This window comes from Gobius niger, assembly GCF_951799975.1.
Source record: "Gobius niger genome assembly, chromosome: 21".
Taxonomy (NCBI): Eukaryota; Metazoa; Chordata; class Actinopteri; order Gobiiformes; family Gobiidae; genus Gobius; species Gobius niger.
In genome coordinates this window covers 22,272,610-22,295,559 of record NC_136872.1, presented here as the reverse complement: position 1 = coordinate 22,295,559, position 22,950 = coordinate 22,272,610, and positions in this window count along the sequence as shown.

Here is a 22,950-nt window from a genome sequence, read left to right as displayed (position 1 = left end):
CTGACGGTGACTCCACCCTCTCCCCTCAGCCTCAGGTAGGTGATCGGGTGGACCACGGCCACGTACCGCTCCACACAGGTCAGACTGTGGAACAGCACCTGCCCCATGGAGGTGGTGAGAAGTGTATCGGCTGCAACAGATGACATGTAGTTATTCATTGTATGAAATCCATAGCAGACAACGCATGACCCTATGATACTGGTCATCTCCATGGCGACCATGTTGAGGGTGAAGACATCCGAGTGGCTGAGGCCTCCTGACGCAGACGACTGAGGTTTCTTCCATTTGTTGAAGCCGATGTAGAGGACGAGCAGGAAGACAGGCAGGAGCAGGAGGTACACTGTGAACCAGGCGGTGAAGATGTTTCGGGTTGGAACGGACGAGACACAGTCAAACGGTGATGTTAAGTTATCCATCTAAAAGAAAAAAGGTTTTAATCAATCAATCAATCAATCAATGGTTTTGTATAGCCCAAGATCACAGCAGGTGTTGCCTCACAGGGCTGCACTGAACAATAAGGCAATGTAAAGTTCAGGTGAATTAAGTATCCAGGCAAACATAAAGAGAAAAGAGAAACCTTTGGGAGAACAACAGAAGGAGTGATCCACTCCCAGTTTCAAATTAATCATTTCATTTTCTCTTTCACTCTTTCCTTCTCTCTTCAGGACTGATTCATTTACACACACAAAAAATAACGTCAAGGCCTGAAATTTCTGGTATTGGACTCATTTTGCTCACCTCTTGTCCATGGCTTTCTTAGATTTGATGAACATAATTTAATGACCTGAATGGTGCATCCCCAATAATACTGAAAAATCTGTTCTCCAAAACTTGAACTCATAGAAATCCTGCTCTACTCACCTTTGTCAGCTGTTGCTTCTCACTCTGACGGCTGCAGGACTGTGACAGTTTTGCATGGTTTCCTTCTAATGAAAAACAGCACACTCTTTACGCAAATTATTATATTTTAATGGTGTGTCAAGGCTTTGTATTCATTTCCAGTGGTTAGAGCAAGCAGCTGAACTTTGCATTGGTCGCACATCAGGCAAATGTGCAGATATTTCCAGTGTCCAGAGCTTGAGATGGAAAATTCAGCTGACATCATCAATCTTCATTTGTCCGAGTCAGTGAGAAAGAATAATTGGGTGAAAGATGAAAACAGAAAAAGCTGCCCCAAAACAGTTTGGGATAAAGGAGTCCACTTTGACATGCTAATTCCTACCTAAGGTCAAATCGAAAAAGATCTGTATTGATTACTGATTTCCTACTAGGGTTTGACGACTTCTAAATGTGGTCTATGGTTGACAACAGCTGAAAACATCTGGATATTTCATAATTACAATGCATTGATGGCTCAGTGCTCACGGCTGGGGGAAAACCACTGAGTACCACTGTCCAATGACAATTTGCCAGGACGTGGCTTTGGCAGAGCCGCGTTGGATTTAAAAGAGAGGCTTTGGAGACCACCAGTCCTACCTAGCTCTACTTGCAGACCGTAAGCTTGCCTGCTCTTTGCAGAAACAGCAGTGGTAACACCAGACTACTGGGCAGAATGGACAAGATACCGGACATAATTAACACACAAGGACTGACCTGCAACCAGGGGAAAAAAGATAAGCTGTTGCTCACCACATTAGTCATCAGCCTCAGCAGTAGAGCTGCCAGTATGGCCACTATGGTGTAAACAGTGGAGCGCTTTGATTGGTCGATCTGCCTCCTGTGGTCACCCCTCTCACCCGGCTTTGGACGAGTCAGAACACGGAGGACGCAGATGCTACAATAAGTGACTAAAGCCAAAGGTGCAATGGAAACAACAAAACCCAACACAGAATAAAAGTAAATTGATTGCATGAATCTATAAAGTAAAGTGCAGACCACACTCGTGACCCAAACTAAAGCGATGCTGATGTTCCTGACGGTGACTCCACCCCCTCCCCTCAGCCTCAGGTAGGTGACCGGGTGGACCACGGCCAGGTACCGCTCCACACAGGTGAGCGTGTGGAACAGCACCTGCCCCGTCGAGGTGGCGAGAAGTGTATCTCCTCCAGCAGCTGACATGTAATTATCCATTGTATAAAACCCATAGCAGACAACGCACGACCCTACGATACTGGTCACCTCCATGGCGACCATGTTGAGGGTGAAGACGTCCGAGTGGCTGAGGCTTCCTAATGCAAACGACTGAGGCTTCTTCCATTTGTTGAAGCCGATGTAGAGGACGAGCAGGAAAACGGGCAGGAACAGGAGGTACACTGTGAACCAGGGAGTGAAGATGTTTCGGCTTGTAATGGACGTGATGCAGCCAAACTGTGATGTTGAGTTTTCCATCTAAAAGAAAAAACGATTCGTCAATAACAGCATTGGAACTGATTGGAATCAAAGTGAAAAAGCTCTTGTCCATGGCTTTCTAAGATTCGATGAACATGGTTATCCCCAATAACACTGCACATGACTGGTAAGTTTCTTGCTCCAGGAGTTGCAATCCCCATTGTTTAGGACAAAAAAATCTGCTCTCGAAGACTTGAACTCATAGAAATCCTGCTCTACTCACCTTTGTCAGCTGTTGCTTCTCACTCTGACGGCTGCAGGACTGTGACTGTTTTGCATGGTTTCCTTCTAATGAAAAACAGCGCTCCCTTTAGGCAAATTATCAATTTTTTTGGTGTGTCAAGGCTGTGTATTCGTTTCCCGTAGTTAGAGCAAGCAACTGAACTTTGCATAGGTCCCACATCAGGTGCATTTGCAGATATTTACAGTGTCCGGAGCTTGAGAGGGAAAATGCATCATCAATCTTCATCCGTCCAAGTCAGTGAGAAAGAATAATTTGCAAACGTGAAGCAGATGAAGGCTCTAAGGGACTTCGGGATGTAAGAGTACGGAATATGATTTAGCTCAGAGGACACTTTCATAAGCTAATTCTTACCAAATCTAAAAAGGTCTATACATTCATTATTTCTAACTAGCTGGCTTGTTAACTGTCCATGTACGTTAGGATCGAACACATCTTCTCCTTTTGACTTCTATGACCCTAACCTGAATCATATTTGTACTTGAAGCTAAATGCTAACTGAAAAGCTCTGACTGAAAAGAACCACTGTCCAATAACAATTTGCCAGGATGTGGCTTTGACTGGGCTGCGTTGGAATTAAAAAAGAGGCTTTTGAGTACTGCTTTGGTCCCTATGTTATGATGTGTCACTTCCTGGATTAACAGAGAGCTCTCCTGCATCCTTTGAGTTTGCCCGCTCTTTGCAGAAACAGCAGTGGTAACACCAGACTACTGGGCAGCGTGGACCAAAGAGACAAAAACGCCAGAGCACAACTATCAACAGTGAGCCGGGGTAGGAAGTATGTAATATTGTACACTGCGTCGGTGAGGAGCCTCAGCAGTAGAACTGCCAGTATGGCCACCATGGTGTTAACAGTGGAGCGCTTGGATTGGTTGATCTGCTTCCTTTGCCCGCCCACTCCCCCAGGCTTTGGACGAATCAGAACACAGAGAACGTAGACGCTACAATAAGCGACTAAAGGCAACGGTGCAATGGCCAGAACAAAGCTCATAGCGATAAAAAACAAATAGGTTGTAATAACCTCCAAGAGTAAACAGGATGTCACACTGAAGACCCAAACTCCCGCAATGCAGATGTTCCTGACGGTGACTTCGCCCTCCCCCCTCAGCCTCAGGTAGGTGACCGGGTGGACCACAGCCAGGTACCGCTCCACACAGGTCAGAGTGTGGAACAGCACCTGCCCAGATGTGGTGGCGGTGATTGTGATTCTTCCAATAGATGTTGCAACATAACTGAAGCTGTAGTAGCCGAAGCAGCGAACACATGACCCAACGATACAGATCATCTCCATGGCGACCATGTTGAGGGTGAAGACGTCCGAGTGGCTGAGGCCTCCTGACGCAGACGACTGAGGTTTCTTCCATTTGTTGAAGCCGATGTAGAGGACGAGCAGGAAAACAGGCAGGAGCAGGAGGTACACTGTGAACCAGGCTGTGAAGAGGTACCGGCTTAGAAAGCTGGTAAGACAGTTTTCATCTGACTTTGAGGTGTTCATCTAAAATAGAATAAAAACAAACACATTTAATTTCATTTTTAAAAGCCAAACATAATCTGCGTATTTTTCTTCTGTCCTGATAGAAAGGGGAAACCAACATCGATGCCGGGAGACATTGGCATATTGATACCTCACATTTTATGATTCTCCAGTGAAGATGAGTTTTAAAAACGCATTGGAGCACTTTCTGAGGGGTCCGCCCGTTTCCCAGTACATCACAGTGCGACGGCTACCACAAACCTCGATGCAGGCAACACTAGGACTGGAGAAGATCAGGGCTTCTTTAAAGGGATGTCACCCAATTTCTATAGACATGAGAAACTACTGACAACTTGCTCTGTGAGGCTCCGAGATAAGTCAGAGAGTAGTTTTAAAAGCTGGAATAACGTATCGGCCATTGTTGATTGTCCTTTTGATTACGACGCTGACCTCTCAACAACACAAACAACTCTCAATAATAATAAAAATAATACACTAATATCAAGCATTGGCTTAAATGAGTTGAATTGAGGAAATGTTTCTTGTTTTGAGTGGTTTTCACTCATTTAGACACTTTTCCTGATCGGACCAAGTTTCCTTTGCTTGTTTGAGGACATTTCAGACCAGTTCTAGGGTAAATCTCGCTTGAAATAAGAAAGTAAAATTGCCAATGAGACAAGACCAATTTTCTTACCCCATTGGCAAAGAAAATGACCTGAAATAAGGACAAAATGTAAAACATCTCAGAACAAGTGAAATAATCTAGGACAAATGCCTAAGAACTTCTTAACTAGTCAAAACAGCTAAAATTTGGATTATTGTGCTCAAATTGAGATGTTTATACTGATCTAGTTAAATACCTTGAAAGTTTAAATGCCTCTTAAAAGTAAATATACTGCTTTAATGGTAGTTTGCTGATGACTTACTTTATCTGGTGTGTGATCAGGTGTTTCTGGTGCTGCTTCTCGCTCTGAAGGCGGCAGGACTGTTGATGTTTTGCATGATTCCCTTTGAATAAAACTAATCAGTCACATTTCTGACTCCAGACTCACAGTGATTGCGTTGCGGTTCACGCTGGTGACAGGACATTGCAATGGAAAACCTTTCACTGATTCTGGCCAAACACAGATGTCAAACTACTGAGTCAAGAGGACTTTGCGTTTCTACAATAAAAATGAAAATGGTGTAAAGCCGTGAGCCATATGTGATAGAGCTTGTTTTATTGTGCATCAGTCTCTGCAGTAAACAAGAAGAAACTCAAAGACGCAGGTGAAACATGATGGTTTTGTTTTGTATATCTTATTTAAAAGTCTTTGGAGAAACATTTGATGAGAAATAACAGGTTTGATCCGTTGAAAACTTACACAAGTTACATGAAATGAGCAGAGTCAAAACAGTGTGTGATTTTTTTTAAAATTTTGTTTAATATATAAAAATAGATTGAACAAACATTACACCAACACCACCCATGACAACAATAATGTTTTTTTTTAATATGAAGAGAACATTGCCAGAAAGTCATTTATTGAAAAGAGGTTTTATTTATATTCTGTACAGCTCGTAAATCTGCAACTGTGAACTTTGAAAACATCCTGTAGAAGAGTTTAGACTAAGCTCTACTTGCAGCCCTTGAGTTTTCCCGCTCTCTGCAGAAACAGCAGCGGTAACACCAGACTACTGGGCAGAATGGACCAAACGCATGAAGCTGCTATGATGCACAGCTCACTCCGGTAAGAGGGTATAAACGACACGCTGCTGAATCCCACATTGGTGATGAGCCTCAGCAGCAGAGCTGCCAGTATGGCCACCATGGTGTAAACAGTGGAGCGCTTTGATTGGTCGATCTGCTTCCTGGGCCCGCCCCTTTCACCTGGCTTTGGACGAGTCAGAACACGGAGAACGTAGACACTACAATAAGCGACTAAAGGGAACGGCGCAATGGCCAGAAATAAACCTGCCACGGCATGAAATGAGCCATATTGTACAAATCGAGAGAGTAAAGTGTAAACCACGCTGAAGACCCAAACTAAAGCGATGCTGACGTTCCTGACGGTGACTCCGCCCTCTCTCTTCAGCCTCATGTAGGTGACCGGGTGGACCACGGCCAGGTAGCGCTCCACACAGGTGAGAGTGTGGAACAGCATCTGCCCCGTCACGGTGGTGAGAAGTGTATCTCTTCCTAAAGTCATTACATTTTTATTCAAACTATAGAATCCATAGCAGACAACGTACGACCAGACAATACTGTTCATCTCCATGGCGACCACGTTGAGGGTGAAGACGTCCGAGTGGCTGAGGCTTCCTGACGCAGACGACTGAGGTTTCTTCCATTTGTTGAAGCCGATGTAGAGGACGAGCAGGAAAACAGGCAGGAGCAGGAGGTAGACTGTGAACCAGGCGGTGAAGAGGTACTGGGTTGGACCGTTGGAAACGCAGTTGGCAAACTCTATTTGTGGTGTTGAGTTGTGCATCTAGAAATAATAAAAGATTCAAATGTACTGCATTCATAAATAAAGCTGAAGATATTTGTGTCCTGTGGGTTTTTCACTCCTCGACCAATGATCTCTCAAGACATTCATGTAAACACCTTCCACCGCAGCAGCAAAACCATCTTAGCTCGTGACTACAATCCAGCGTGGCTTGTTTACATGCATGAGACCCATGTATGTTCATTAACATGCACTGTCCCGACCAAATAAACCAATACAATCTCGCACCTGAGCTGATGTCTTTGCTTTTCAGGATTTGCCATTCAGTGGATGCTCTGACATCATACAGTATAATAGAATTCCCCAATTGTACTTCTCAAACGTCGACACAAGTGGCTCAAAAATCAGCAAAGTTTGCTCTTGTATCCGTATGTCAAATGTTTCCATTTTTATTGACTGTTATCAAAGGCATGATGACAGTGTAGTTTACACACATTTTATATCAAAAGAAATAACATTTTGTTTGGATTGATTGACTTTTGTTCTTCAAACTCGACCACTGCATTTCACAGACATGCAGGTCTGAGAATGATTTAAACATGATTTGAAAGACAGATTCAATATTGGAGAAAACTATTGGAGATTTTTGTCCGTTTCAGAAACATTTTGTATTAAGATTCTCAAGAGTCAATTGCACACTTTTGAACTACTTTTAGAAGATGCAAAAGTCAGCTTTTTCACAAAATCTCTTCTTGAATTTGCCACTTTGCTGCTGTAAAACTAGGATTACTAATTATCACCAGCATCAAACTAAGCAACAATTCGATACGTTCATATTTTTAACTCTTGTAAGCACAGTACTTTCAGCATGACAAAGGAATACACCCTAAAAAGTACACATCACTTTATGACCTTTATAAGTTGTACTGTAAGGCTGATCTCACCTTGTCCGCAGTTATTTCCGACGCTGCTTCTCGCTCTGATGGCTGCAGGACTGTGGATGTTTTGCATGGCCCACGGCTCACATAACACATCAGTCCCTTCAGGCAAAGCAGTTTGTTTATCGGCGTTTCCAGATTCAGCCATTTTGCATTTGCTGTGGTTCATGTGAGCGACAGGACTTTGCATAAATCCTACATCAGACGACGGCAGAAGATGGTCCCATCTTCTACAAAACTGTCCTCCCCTTCGAGTCCAGTTTTGTAGACTCGAAGGGGAGGACATACAGGGCCTGACTGTCTTTTTTGTGCAGCAACAGATACAAGGATAATTGGTAAACGGTGGACATTCATCATCCAATCAGAGACGTATTAAGATTAGGCAACAGCCCACTATCCTTGAGGTTAGTGGCTAGGGCAGGGTCAGGGTTAAGCTGATTGGTTGATATAAGTATGACATTTCACTCTCATGACTTGTAACTGGTTGATCTACCAACTATCCTAGTAAAAATATTGTTGCGTCCTGCCCGAGGGTTGGACGGCGGATTATCTCCTCCCTCTGCCTTTTTATATACACTAGCGGTCAAAAGATAAGTCACACCTTCTCATTTGATGCTTCTTCTTTGTTTTCAAGACTATTTACATTGTAGATTCTCCCTGAAGGCATCAAACTATGAATGAACACATATGATATTATGTTGTAAGATAAGATAAGATGATAAGATGATACTTTATTGATCTCACAGATGGAGAAATTGCATTCGATGAGAGAGCATCCGGCAGCAGCACCCATAAATAGATTCCTCAAAGGACCCATCTTTGCTTTCTGACAGCGCTGCAACCCCTTGGCCTTATTTCAATGAGCTTCTGGATGTCGTCACCGAAAATTATCTTCCGGGAACATTTATTGAGAAAAAGAAGGTGATCTGTTGAAAGCTTGCACAAGTTTATAAGAAATACAGACAGTGTGTGACTTTTAAAATATCGTTTAATATGCAGTATGGATACATGAATTGAACAAACATTACACCAGCCACCCATGACAACAAGAATCTTATATTTTAATATGCCACATTTGAACATCGCCACAAAGCAAATTATAGGAAAGAGGTTTGATGTATATTCTGTACAGCTCTTAAATCTGCATGACCACAGTGAAAACATGGAAGAGCACTTAAAGGGTTAAGACTAAGCTCTACTTGCAGCCCTGGAGTTTTCCCGCTCTTTGCAGAAACAGCAGCGGTAACACTAGACTACTGGGCAGAGTAGACCAAGCACATGAAGTCGCTATTACGCATATATCACCTTTGAATGAGGGTAAAAAGGTCGCGCTGCTGAATCCCACATCAGTGATGAGCCTCAGCAGCAGAACTGCCAGTATGGCCACCATAGTGTAAACAGTGGAGCGCTTTGATTGGTCGATCTGCTTCCTGGGCCCGCCCCTTTCACCCGGCTTTGGACGAGTCAGAACACAGAGAACGTAGATGCTGCAATAAGCGACTAAAGGGAACGGCGCAATGGCCAGAAATAAACGTGCCACGGTATGAAATGAGCCATATTTTATAAATCGAGTGAGTAAAGTGTAAACCACACTGAAGACCCAAACTAGAGCGATGCTGACGTTCCTGACGGTGACTCCGCCCTCTCCCCTCAGCCTCAGGTAAGTGACCGGGTGGACCACGGCCAGGTACCGCTCCACACAGGTGAGAGTGTGGAACAGCATCTGCCCCGTCACGGTGGCGATAAGTGTATCTCTTGCAGCAGATGACATGTAGCGACTCTTTGTATAATATCCATAGCAGACAACACACGACCCGACAATATTGATCATCTCCATGGCAACCATGTTGAGGGTGAAGACGTCCGAGTGGCTGATGCTTCCTGACGCAGACGACTGAGGTTTCTTCCATTTGTTGAAGCCGATGTAGAGGACGAGCAGGAAAACGGGCAGGAGCAGGAGGTACACTGTGAACCAGGCGGTGAAGATGTAACGACTCGGAACGTTAGAAACACAGTCAAACTCTGGGTGTGATGTTGAGTTGTTCATCTAGAAATCACAAAAGATTAAAATGTAATGCATTCTTAATTTAAGCTAAAGACATTCATGCCCTGTGGGTTCTTCGCCCCTCGACCAATGATCTCTCAAGCCATTCCTATAAACACCTTCCACCGCAGCAGCAAAAACATCACATTCTCTCATCTCCTCCTCTTTAGCATCGTCACTTTCTTGAACCATTACTGACGTCTTTGCTTTGTTGGATTTATTATACAGAGTGGATGCTTTGACATACAGTATAATAGAATTCCCCAACTTCTCCAATGTCGACTCAAGAAAATGCATTTTTCATCCCAAATATCAGGAATGTTTGTACAGGACTTTCTCTATGACATTTGTAATTGTATTGTTGATAAAGCTGATCTCACCTTGTCCGCAGTTATTTCCGACGCTGCTTCTCACTCTGATGGCTGCAGGACTGTGGATGTTTTGCATGGTCCACGACTCACATAACACATCAGTCGCTTTAGGCAAGTCCACTTGTTTATCCAGATTCAGCCATTTTGCATTTGCTGTGGTTCAAGCGAGCGACTGGACTTTGCATAAATCCTACATCAGACGGCAGATGGTCCCCTGATGTCACCTTTAGCAGACACAGACTGTGATCCAGAGCCATGGTCTGAGGGGAGGACATACTGGGCCCGATGGTCCGCCTGGTGCAACAACAGAACTGCTCAAGTCGAAGTTGGAGTCTTGCGAAAATCCTATAAATTTACATGACAACTACACTTGTGTTACTTGATTTATAACTAGAACAGAAACTCGGGGCTCCTGTTGTTGTCCAGTTAAAGCCTTTAGGCCTGGAATAGCACAACTCTAGCGCCAGTATTACAGTCTGGTACGCCAAAGTGCAAAAGTCTAATCTACAGTCTACGAACTCCACACAGAAAAACCCCGTCCAGCCACAGATTCCTCAAAGTACCCATCTTTACTTTTTGACAGCGCTGCAAACCCTTCTTTCAATGGGGTGCGTACCTATGTCCCACGGGTGCAATTTTTTTTGCCGTAGGTGAGTTGGTGCATCAACCAATCACAAGTCATGAGAGTAAAACGTCATACAATTATCAATCAGCTTAACCCTGGCCTAGCCAGTGGGCTGGTACCTTATCTTAAAGCAGTACTAAGTAACTCATGCCCCTAGAGGCCATAAATACTACGCAGAAAACGACAGAAAAGACAAAGGGGGAGAAGGATATTGTACATCCAATTACACAATGGAGATCCTTTTTTCACTCAAACTTGGCTGTAAATACTGCTTAAGTGGCGCTAGCCCGCAGCTAGCTTTGCCCGTTAGCCTGCTAGCTTCTTCTTTGTGATTTCATTAGTGTGTATTGGGGTCAACGACCCGTAGGCCGGAAAGTTGCAATTGTGGTTTTCTGGCCAGAGACACCAGGGGGAGATGAAAGACCCCCCAATCATTCCATTAACACTTGTATTACCCCCAGAGGGACTACGGAAAGGATTTATTAAGGTAAACAAGTTACTTAGTGCTGCTTTAATACATTGATGTTCCCCCCACTTCTATGGACGGCTTTCACTCCAGGACTGTGGAAAACCATTTCAGGTTAGTCATCGAGAGAACACTAAGAATGTGCAACGCAGTAATCAAAGCAAAGGATGGCTATTTTGAAGAATCTAAAATTGTTTACCACATGAAGTGTTCAATCATTATTCATTGATCTCGTTGAGAATATCAAATGTAAATAGTCTGGTAGTCTAACTTTCTGGTGGTGCATGAGGTTTGAAAACACAGGGTTAGTAGTTCTGGCTCTACTTGCAGCCGGTGAGTTTTCCCGCTCTTTGCAAAAACAGCAGCGGTAACACCAGACTACTGAGCAGCGAGGTCCAAAATGATGAGATCAGTAACACACATACATCTATGTCGAGCTGGTAGGAAATATATAAGCTGTAGGTCACTGTGTCAACTATGAGCCTCATCACCAGAACTGTCAGTATGGCCACCATGGTGTAGACAGTGGAGCGCTTGGATTGGTCGATCTGCTTCCTGGGCCCGCCCCTTTCGCCAGGCTTTGGACGAGTCAGAAGACGGAGAACGTAGATGCTGCAGTAAATGACCAAACACAGAGGAACGATGGCAAGAGCAAAAGTCCACAATGTTTGAAATATGTTGTTTCTTACAAATCGAGAGAGTAAAGGGTAAAAAACACTTGCGACCCAAACTAAAGCGATGATGATGTTCCTGACGGTGACTCCGCCCTCTCCCCTCAGCCTCAGGTAGGTGACCGGGTGGACCACGGCCAGGTACCGCTCCACACAGGTGAGAGTGTGGAACAGCACCTGCCCCGCCAAGGTGGTGTAAACAATATCTTCACCAATTAATGCCACGACATTATTCACATTGTAATATCCGTAGCAAATAGCGATCGACCCGGTGATGTTGGTCATCTCCATGGCGACCATGTGGAGGGTGAAGACGTCCGAGTGGCTGAGGCCTCCTGACGCAGACGACTGAGGTTTCTTCCATTTGTTGAAACCGATGTAGAGGACGAGCAGGAAAACAGGCAGGAGCAGGAGGTACGCTGTGAACCAGGCAGTGAAGAGGTGACGGCCTGGAAGGGACGAGACACAGCTCACAAACCCTGGACCTGTCGAGTTTTCCATCTAAAACACAAGTTTAAAATGGTTACAAATGAAAACTGCGCACTGTAAATATCACTGGCCCCAAATTCACCACGGCTTTACCGTCTCCTCACGGTCCCTCAGCCTTACATTGTGCTTTGATCTCCATCAGCAGGAGCACCTATGAACTAATTCTTCAAATCCCCTTTTTACTCGACTCAATTGTTCAAGACAAACATGCGAAAAAGTTTCTTGCACATATTGAGAGAAATAATTCAGTTATTGTGGGAAAAACTACCTTTGACTTAGACTCTTAGCTTGTACAGTGTCTTGTCTCATTGATTTGACACCTTTGATGCAAGAGTGTTTTTAAATGCCAAAAAAATGAATTGCAATAACATTATAAATCCACTCACCTTATCTGTTGCTTCTCGCTCTGACGGCATCAGGACAGTGGATGTTCTGCATGGATCACAGACAAAAGAAAACAAACTCTCTCTAGGCAAATGATCTTTATGATGATCCCAGACTCAAAAGTCTGAACTTTGCATGAAAAGCACAAAGTGCTCCCGTTGAAATATGAGCTTCCCGTTTCCAATCACTTTGTTGGAAATCTGATTTGAAAGTGGGCATGATGCATAACTATGGCTTAAACACCTCAGATCTGATCTGTTTAGAATCAAACATGGAAAAGGCAAACAGAAGAAACAAAATAAGAAGTAAAATATTTCAAAATATGTCAATATAAAGTGATCCATCTGCCTTAATCAGGCCAAAATTGATAAAACAGTTTTGTGTCATTTTCCACTGTGATAAGAACATTAGGAACAGTTCAGGAGTGGAGTAAAACTCATAAGGTCAGTAGTTTATGGATAACAGACATAACACTGGCGCTGTGATGTCATCGTTTTAGGAAAAGTTGCAGAGAGGCCGTAACAAAAGGTGCCATGTGAACGCCACAAAACGCTGGTTATGTGTGGATGATCCGTGGGATTGATGCCGTATTTTTGCATTGAGTCCTTTTTGTGGACAGGGCCTGACACTGTATCCACACAAAGGCCAAACGCTTGTTATTTCAGAACTATCTCTGTAAACACGGTCCAGCTCAGTAAATGTGTTCGTCCACATGTCTGTAAACGCTGCGATACATCTGCCAGGCCTGTGTGGGGCGCTGTGACGCTAACACAGAATAGAACAAGATTGTAGATAGCGCGTGAATATGAAACTGAACCATGGATTTATGATTTACAGAAAAAACATGTTGGTGAATTTGTGCTTCAGGCTTCGCATGGTTAGCACAGAAAGACTGTGGGTGAACGGATTTTAAGTTAGTAATGTTTATTTTAAAAACTCTTTTCACAGATAGAAACAGCAAAACTGCACCTGTGACTCGCCGTGGGGCAGAGGAGGGAGGATTGAAGTACATTATAAGGTCAGTAGATTATGGGTAACATACACAACACCAGCGCTGAGATTGTCTCAGCTCGGGTGAAGGAGAAGCAACGAAAACCAGATGGAAGAAGATCATTTAATTAAAGGAATGTAAAGGTATCAAAGGGCTAACAAAAATGACCAAACTAAGGCCATTTACAATAAATACACACATTTACAGGTAAAGAAAAGTTAACTAAACCTAAGGAAACCAAAGGTGTACAAAACAATGCTACTAAAATAAGCTTGACCACAACTAACAAGTGTCTCCTAGAAAACACACACAGTATTTACAGACACGAAGGAATACAAACAACACAGAATGGAAAGATGAAATTAGCCTCATACACAAAAGTCTGCATCTGAATTCCTCTAATAAAAGCTCCTATGTCCTGATCCGAGCTCCTGTCCCCTTGTCGAGAGATGAGGTCAACCGTTAGATCCCTCTGCAGTTAGGAACTAGAGCTTCAGCTGCGTTTGCACAATCTGAACGTCCTCATCATTACTGGAAAAGCTAGCTCTACTTGCAGCCAGTGAGTTTGCCCACTCTTTGCAAAAACAACAGTGGTAACACCAGACTACTGGGCAACAGAGACCAAACAGAAAGGCTCAATGACATACATCCACCAACACTGTGCGGGTACAAAACATATATGCTGTAGGTCACTGCGTCAACTATGAGCCTCAACACCAGCACTGCCAGTATGGCCACCATGGTGTAAACAGTGGAGCGCTTGGATTGGTCGATTTGCTTCCTGGGCCCGCCCCTTTCACCAGGCTTTGGACGAGTCAGAACACGGAGAACGTAGACGCTACAGTACGTGACTAATGACAGAGAGACAATGGCGGGAACAAAACCCCACAGTGTAACAAACAACTCGTTTTGTACAAGTGCAATGAGCAAAGCGTGACCTACAGTTAAGACCCAAACTAAAGCGATGCTGATGTTCCTGACGGTGACTCCGCCCTCTCCCCTCAGCCTCAGGTAGGTGACCGGGTGGACCACAGCCAGGTACCGCTCCACACAGGTCAGACTGTGGAACAGGACCTGCCCCATCATGGCAGAAAAAATGATATGAGTGCCCAATGAAAAAACGTCATCATTCACCCAATAATATCCATAGCCAACAGTGATCGACCCGGTGATATTGATCATCTCCATGGCGACCATGTTGAGGGTGAAGACGTCCGAGTGGCTGAGGCCTCTTGACGTAGACGACTGAGGTTTCTTCCATTTGTTGAAGCCGATGTGGAGGACGAGCAGGAAAACAGGCAGGAGCAGGAGGTACGCTGTGAACCAGGCGGTGAAGAGGTGTCGGCCTGGAAGGGACGAGACACAGCTCAGAAACTCTGGTCCTGTAAAGTTTTCCATCTACAACAAAAGTTGAAAATTGTTGCATTAATAAATGAAGCTAAGGCCCCCTGTTTCCTGATTGCTCACCAAACACTCAGTTCTCAAGCCTTTCGTGTAAATACATCCTCTCCTCCTGAGCTGCGAGCTGTAAATGTCACTCACCTCCATTTTACCACAGCTTTACCTTCTCCTTGGTCTCCTCTACTTCACCTTGAGATATTTCCAACATGTTTCCCAGACACATCCCCTCTGCCTTCATTTGTGTTAACAAACAACATCCATGAAGTAATTCTTCCAACCCCCTTTCATTAGACGCAACTGTTCAAGAGTAACATGCTAAAAAGTCTTATTGATTTGACACATTTGATGCAAGAGTGCTTTTAAATGCAGAACAAGTTAATTAATTACATTTTAAGTCCACTCACCTTGTCTGTTGCTTCTTGCTCTGGCGGGTGCAGGACTGTGGATGTTTTACATGGACTGGCAACAAAAGACAACAAACTCTCTCTAGGCAAATCATCTGACTAGTGAGTCCCGGCTCAAAAGTCTAAAATTTGCATGAAAAGTACAAAGTGCTGCTCCCGTTGAAATACGAGCTTCTCCAGTTCCTGTCACTTTGAAAGGATATCTGAATTTAAAGTGGACATTATGCATAAAGGCTTACACGCACCTCAAATCTGACCTTCTGATCTGTTTAGAATCAAACATTGGTGGCACAGATGGTCATGGGTTTTGACATCTGCCAAAGGGACTACCGGTGAAAATGATATTTTCTGCTAACTTGGGCACATTTACATTACACAACGTTGATTACTGTGCACTGTCCCATTTCAAATAAATAAATACATTTAAAAAAAGGATCTGTCCGCTACTGAAACCTTTGATATTTCATGAAAGATCAAGCGTGATCATCGTACTGTTAAGAGATTCGTGGTTGATTCAGACACACAGGTTTGTGCAGATAAAGTCACAATGAGGACGGTTTCTGCCAGACAAATACATCAGATTAAAAGAACAGCTGCTACAAAGCTGGAGTCTCCCGAACATCAAGGTGTAGGACCCTCCAGATGCTGCAGATGTACATAAACCTTCTATCCGGGCCTCCCCTAAACTGTTCATTGAAGCTCATGAACAGAAACGGCTGCAGTGGCTCAGAAATACATGAAGACTCATTTTCAAATGGTCTTGTTCACTGATGAGGCCGTGTAACCCTGGATGGTCAGATCAATGGAGTAGTGGATGGTTGGTGAATGGCCACAATGTGCCAACAAGGCTGTGACATCAGCAAGGAGGGGGCGGAGTCATGTTTTGGCCTGGAGTCATGGGGAGAGAGCTGGTCTGGTTCTTTAGCATGAATCTGAAACAACTTTTTATCATCGTCTGTTTTCTGTGTGGCATCATATCGTTATCGTGGTTCATGTTTGAGTCATTAAAGTCAGTTTCTGCAGTAGATTCTTGTTGTCCAATACTATATGGGGTATATAGCTTTTATGAAACAGCTGTTGGTGATGTCACTTCCCCTGTTGTTTCCGCCGCTATGCGGGGACAGTCGGATTGTGCAGACGCTGATGAGGCTCTAGTTCCTAACTGCAGAAGGATCTAACAGTTCACCTTCTCACATGACAAGAAGATACGAGCTTGGATCAGGAGGACATAGGAGCTATTAATGGAGGAATTCAGACGCAGCCCTAAATCCAAGGCAAGGGCTCGCACAGCCAGGCTTCCATGGAGGGAAAGAAGAAACTGGACAGACATGCAACACTATGGCCTGGGCTGTAACAGTGATGTCATCATATCAGGAAAAGCTCTACTTGCAGCCATTGAGTTTTCCCATTCTTTGCAAAAACAACAGTGGTAACACCAGACTACTGGGCAGCACGGGTAAAAAAGATGACATTAATATCACACATCTATCAACATTGTGCAGGCGCAAAACATATATGCTGTATGTCACTGCGTCAAATATGAGCCTCAACACCAGAACTGCCAGTATGGCCACCATGGTGTAAACAGTGGAGCGCTTTGATTGGTCGATTTGCTTCCTGGGCCCGCCCCTTTCACCCGGCTTTGGACGAGTCAGAACACGGAGAACGTAGATGCTACAGAAAGTAACAAATGACAGAGAGACAATGGCGGGAACAAAACCCCACAGTGTAACAAACAAGTCATTTTGTACAAGTACAAAGAGTAAATCATGCCCAACAGTTAAGACCCAAACTAAAGCGATGCTGATGTTCCTGACGGTGACTCCGCCCTCTCCCTTCAGCCTCAGGTAAGTGACCGGGTGGACCACAGCCAGGTACCGCTCCACACAGGTCAGACTGTGGAACAGCACCTGCCCCGTCATGGCAGCAAAAATGATATAAGTGCCCAATAAATAAACGTCATCATTCACCCAATAATATCCATAGCCAACTGCAATTGACCCGATGATATTGATCATCTCCATGGTGACCATGTTGAGGGTGAAGACGTCCGAGTGGCTGAGGCCTCCTGACGTAGACGACTGAGGTTTCTTCCATTTGTTGAAGCTGATGTAGAGGACGAGCAGGAAAACCGGCAGGAGCAGGAGGTACGCTGTAAACCAGGCGGTGAAGAGGTGACGGCCTGGAAGGGACGAGACACAGCTCAGAAACTCTGGTCCTGTTGAGTTTTCCATCTAAAACAAAAGTTGCAACAATTGTTTCATTAATAAATGAAGCTAAGGCCCCATTTCCTTATAACTCACCAAACATTCAGCTCTCCAGCCGTTCATGTAAATACATTCACTCCGAGGCGTTTTCCAGACACAATCCCTCTGCCTTAATTTGTGATTTGTGTGAACGGCTCTTTGACACTTTTGATGCATGAGTGCTTTTAAATGCAGAACAAACAAATTGCAATTACATTTTAAGTCCACTCACCTTATCATCTGTTGCTTCTTGCCCTGGTGGATGCAGCACTGTGGATGTTTTACATGGACTGGTAACAAAAGAAAACAAACTCTCTCTAGGCAAAGCATCTGACTGGCGAGTCCAGGTTTAAAAGTCTAAACTTTGCATGAAAAGCACAAGCTGCTCCTATTGAAATACGAGCTTCCCCGTTTCCTGTCACTTTGTTGGGAATCTGAAGTTTAAGTGGACATGATGCATAACTGCAGGCGGAAACGACCCCTATGCGACCTGTATCTGATCTTTTCATGACAGTCTGAACAACACAAATCGACATGCGCGACACATTGAAGCAGTCTGAACGTGGCCTGAGGCTTCAACACACCTCAAACCTGATCTTGGTCTGTCTAGAATCAAACATGGAAAAGGCAAACAGATATAACAAAATTAGACGAATTAAAATATTTCAAAATAGGGATCCATCTGCATTAACCTCTTACCACCCGCCTAAACCAAATGCATTCTGTCCTCTTTGGCTATTATATAGGCCTGTGTAACACCTTATTTGAAAGCTAAGACCCACAAAAGTGAACTTTTTCCTCGCGTTGTTGCTGTGTTGTGTCACCTTTTGTATGTTTTTTTTTTCTCTTTCCCCCCCCCCATTTTTTGTGACATTTTTGTTGGATTTTTGCCACTTTTTGAATATTTGTCACTTTTTGGTTGAGTTTTTGTCATTTGTTTTGTTGAGTTTTTGTCACATTTTCGTTGAATTTTTGTCACTCTTTGGTTGAGTTCTTGTCATTTTTTGGTCACATCTTTGTGGAATTTTTGTCACATTTTTGTTGCGTTTACATCCTTGTTTTCTCCTCATTTTTTTGTGGCTATTTTGGTGCTTTTTTTCCCCAAGAAGCTTTTTGATTAGGGTAAAGCCAAACGGGAGAAAATGGGATCCGTTCAGGTGGGAGTTAAGAGGTTAATCCATCCAACCATTTTCTTCCACTTGTCTGTTCCCGGGTCGTGGGGGCAGCTGTTGGAGTTGCCCAAATCACATTGCACCTGCCCCTATAGCTCCTCCTGCAGGTGGTGGGTCCACAGAAGGACATTGGTCTCTCATAAGGGGCTTCTGAACCGCTCTTTGTCTGACCCGTATTGGGGCGATCTTGTCTCTCTGCACCCCATTACCAAATTAGGGTTGCATGGCTTTGGATACTTCTGCATTGAGTTTTCTACTTTTTCCCTTTAGCATAGTGATTAAGAACCTCTATAACTAAAACACAGTATTAAAGAATAATCATACAGGCATACAGTATATGGTCCCCATCATAGAGGGCCACATTTAGACAGCTTTTCTGATAAAACACTGACTTAAACCTTCTCAAACCCATCACCAACTCAAAGCCTGGAACTCACTACATAATTACCTTGCAAACCATGGTCACACATGCCTACACTAACGCAAAGGGTTAGTAGTTCTAGCTCTATTTGCATCCAGTGAGTTTGCCCGCTCTTTGCAAAAACAGCAGCAGTAACACCAGACTACTGAGCAGCACGGGCCAAAAAGATAAAATCAGTAACACACATCAATCAACGTTGTTCAAGCGCAAAACAAATATGCTGTAGCACAATGTGTCAACTATGAGCCTGAACACCAGAACTGTCAGTATGGCCACCATGGTGTAAACAGTGGAGCGCTTGGATTGGTCGATTTGCTTCCTGGGCCCGCCCCTCTCACCAGGCTTTGGACGAGTCAGAACACGGAGAACGTAGACATTACAGTAAGTAACTAAAGGAAGAGGGAGAATGACTGGAACAAAACCCCACAGTGCATGTAACAAATCACTTCGTACAAATCCAAAGACTAAAGAGTAAACCACACCCGCGACCCAAACTAAAGCGATGCTGATGCTCCTTGACGGTGACTCCGCCCTCTCCCCTCAGCCTCAGGTAGGTGACCGGGTGGACCACGGCCAGGTACCGCTCCACACAGGTGAGACTGTGGAACAGAATCTGCCCTGCCATAGCGGTGTCAATTATTTGTGCACCAAAAACAAAGATGTCGTCATTTACACTGTAGTATCCGTAGCAAACCGTGGAGGACCCGGTGACATTGGCCATTTTTATCGCGATCATATGGAGGGTGAAGACGTCCGAGTGGCTGAGGCCTCCTGACGTAGACGACTGAGGTTTCTTCCATTTGTTGAAGCCGATGTAGAGGACGAGCAGGAAAACCGGCAGGAGCAGGAGGTACACTGTGAACCAGGCGGTGAAATGTGACAAAGAGTGAGAAAACATTGACAAAAAAAGTGATAAAAAATTGACGAAAAAGTGGCAAAAATGTCACGAAAATGTCACAAGAAATTGACAAAAAATGGACAAAAAAATGACATAAATGTGACAAAAAAAATTGGATTAAAAAATGACAAAAAAATGACCAAAAAAATGACACGAAATGGAAGAAAAATTGACGAAAAAATTTGACAAATATGTGATAATAATGTGATAAAAAATTGCCGAAGAACAAAAATGAGTTGAATACCCAACAAAAAACTGATGGGAAAAAAATCTGATGACGTGAGGAAAATGATCCTCTCAGTTCAGGCGGGAGTTAAAAGGTTAACTCCATAGAATCTCAGGTATGATGATGTCAGCATTTAGGGAAGGGCTTTACTTGCAGCCGGTGAGTTTTCCCGCTCTTTGTAGAAACAGCAGCGGTAACACCAGACTACTGGGCAGCGACGGCCAAATCGATGAGATCAGTAACACACATTCATCAACTTTGTCCGAGTGCAAAATAAAAATGCTGTAGGACACGATGTGAACTATGAACCTCATCAGCAGAACTGTCAGTATGGCCACTATGGTGTAAACAGTGGAGCGCTTGGATTGGTCGATTTGCTTCCTAGGCCCGCCCCTTTCCCCAGGCTTTGGACGAGTCAGAACACGGAGAACGTAGATGCTGCAGTAAATGATAAAGGACAGAGGGACAAAGGTTGGAACAAAACCCCACACTGTGGTAAACGAGTCATTTTTCACAAGTCCAAGGAGTAAATTATAAACCACACTCATGACCCAAACTAAAGAGATGCTGATGTTCCTGACGGTGACCCCGCCCTCTCCCCTCAGCCTCAGGTAGGTGACCGGGTGGACCACGGCCAGGTACCGCTCCACACAGGTGAGAGTGTGGAACAGCACCTGCCCCGTCATGGCAGCAACAATGACATGATGGCCAACTAAAGAAAAGTCATCATTCACCCAATAATATCCGTAGCAAACAGCGATCGACCCGGTGATGTTGGTCATCTCCATGGCGACCATGTTGAGGGTGAAGACGTCCGAGTGGCTGAGGCCTCCTGACGCAGACGACTGAGGTTTCTTCCATTTGTTGAAGCCGATGTAGAGGACGAGCAGGAAAACAGGCAGGAGCAGGAGGTAGACTGTGAACCAGGCGGTGAAGAGGTACCAGCCCGGAACGGACGAGACACAGCTCACAAACCCTCGTCCTGTCGAGTTTGCCATCTACAACACACGTTTAAAATGGTTAGAGATGAAGCTCCGAGCTGGGATTCTCACTTTCTCCAAATGCATCACGGCTTTACCATCTCCTCACAGTCCCTCAGCCTCATACTGTGCTTTGAGCTCCGTCAGCAGGAGCCACACACCACATGGAGCCTGTCAACTCATTCTTCAAATCCACTTTTTACTCGACTGATGCCAGAGTTTTTATTAAGCTCTTAACTCCCACCTGAACGGATCCCATTTTCTCCAGTTTGGCTTTACCCCAATCAAAAAGCTTCGACAAAAGCAACCAAAATAGCCACAAAAACAAAACAAGGATGTAAACGCAACAAAGATGTGACAAAAATTCAACAAAGATGTGACAAAAATGGAACAAAAATTCTACAAAAATGTGACAAAAATTCAACAAAAAGTGACAAAAAACTCAACCAAAAAGTGACAAAAATGTGACAAAAATTCAACAAAAAGTGACAAAAATGTGACAAAAATTCTACAAAAATGTGACAAAAATTCAACAAAAATGTGACAAAAATTCAACAAAAAGTGACAAAAAACTCAACCAAAAAGTGACAAAAATGTGACAAAAATTCTACAAACATGTGACAAAAATTCAACAAAAAGTGACAAAAATTCAACAAAAAATTTGACAAAAATTTGACAAAAATTCAACAAAAAGTGACAAAAAACTCAACCAAAAAGTAACAAAAATTCAACAAAAATGTCACAAAAATTCAACAAAAATTCTACAAAAATTCTACAAAAATTCAACAAAAATGTGACAAAAACTCAACCAAAAATTGACAAAAATTCAACAAAAAATGTGACAAAAATTAAAAAAAAAGTCACAAAAACTCCTTAAAAAGTGACAGAATTTCAACAAAAATGTGACAAAAATGGAAAAAAAGAAAGAAAAAACAAACATACAAAAGGTGACACAACACAGCAACAACGCAAGCAAAAAGATCAGTTTTGTGGGTCTTAGCTTTCAAATGAGGTGTTACACAGGCCTCTATAATAGCCAAAGAGAACAGAATGCATTTGGTTTAGGCGGGTGGTAAGAGGTTAAATGTACAACAAATGTATTTCGATTACTTTATAAATCCACTCACCTTCTCTGTTGCTTCTCGCTCTGAGGCGTCAGGACAGTGGATGTTCTGGATCACTGACAACAAAAGAAAACAAACTCTCTCTAGGCAAATCACCTTTACTGATGATCCCAGACTCAAAAGTCTAAACTTTGCATGAAAGGCACAAAGCTCCTGTTGAAATATGAGCTTCCCGTTTCCAATCACTTTGTTGGACATGATGCATAACTAAGGCTTGAACACCTCGGATCTGATATTTATCTGAAGAAACAAAACAAGAGTAAAAATATTTCAATATTAACCTCTTACCCCCCACCTTGACCGAGTGCATTTTATCCAGTTCAGTTTCACCCAAATCTGAAAGCTTACAGCCTCATTCAAAGACCTACAAAACTGATCTAAATTGATCCTTTTCCTTGCCTTTTTCATCGCTTTATTTGTTGCCTTTTTGGGGGGCTCTTTTTATTGCGTTTTGACCCATTTTTGTCACTTTTATAAAAATAAATAAAAAAAAGGCTTATTTACAGAATTTTTGCCACTTGTTTAATCACATTTTTGCCACTTGTTGTAGTTCTTGGTCACTTTTTTTGTCGCCTTTTTGTTGTGTTTTTGTCACACTTTTGCTGCATTTTCATCCTTGTTTTCATT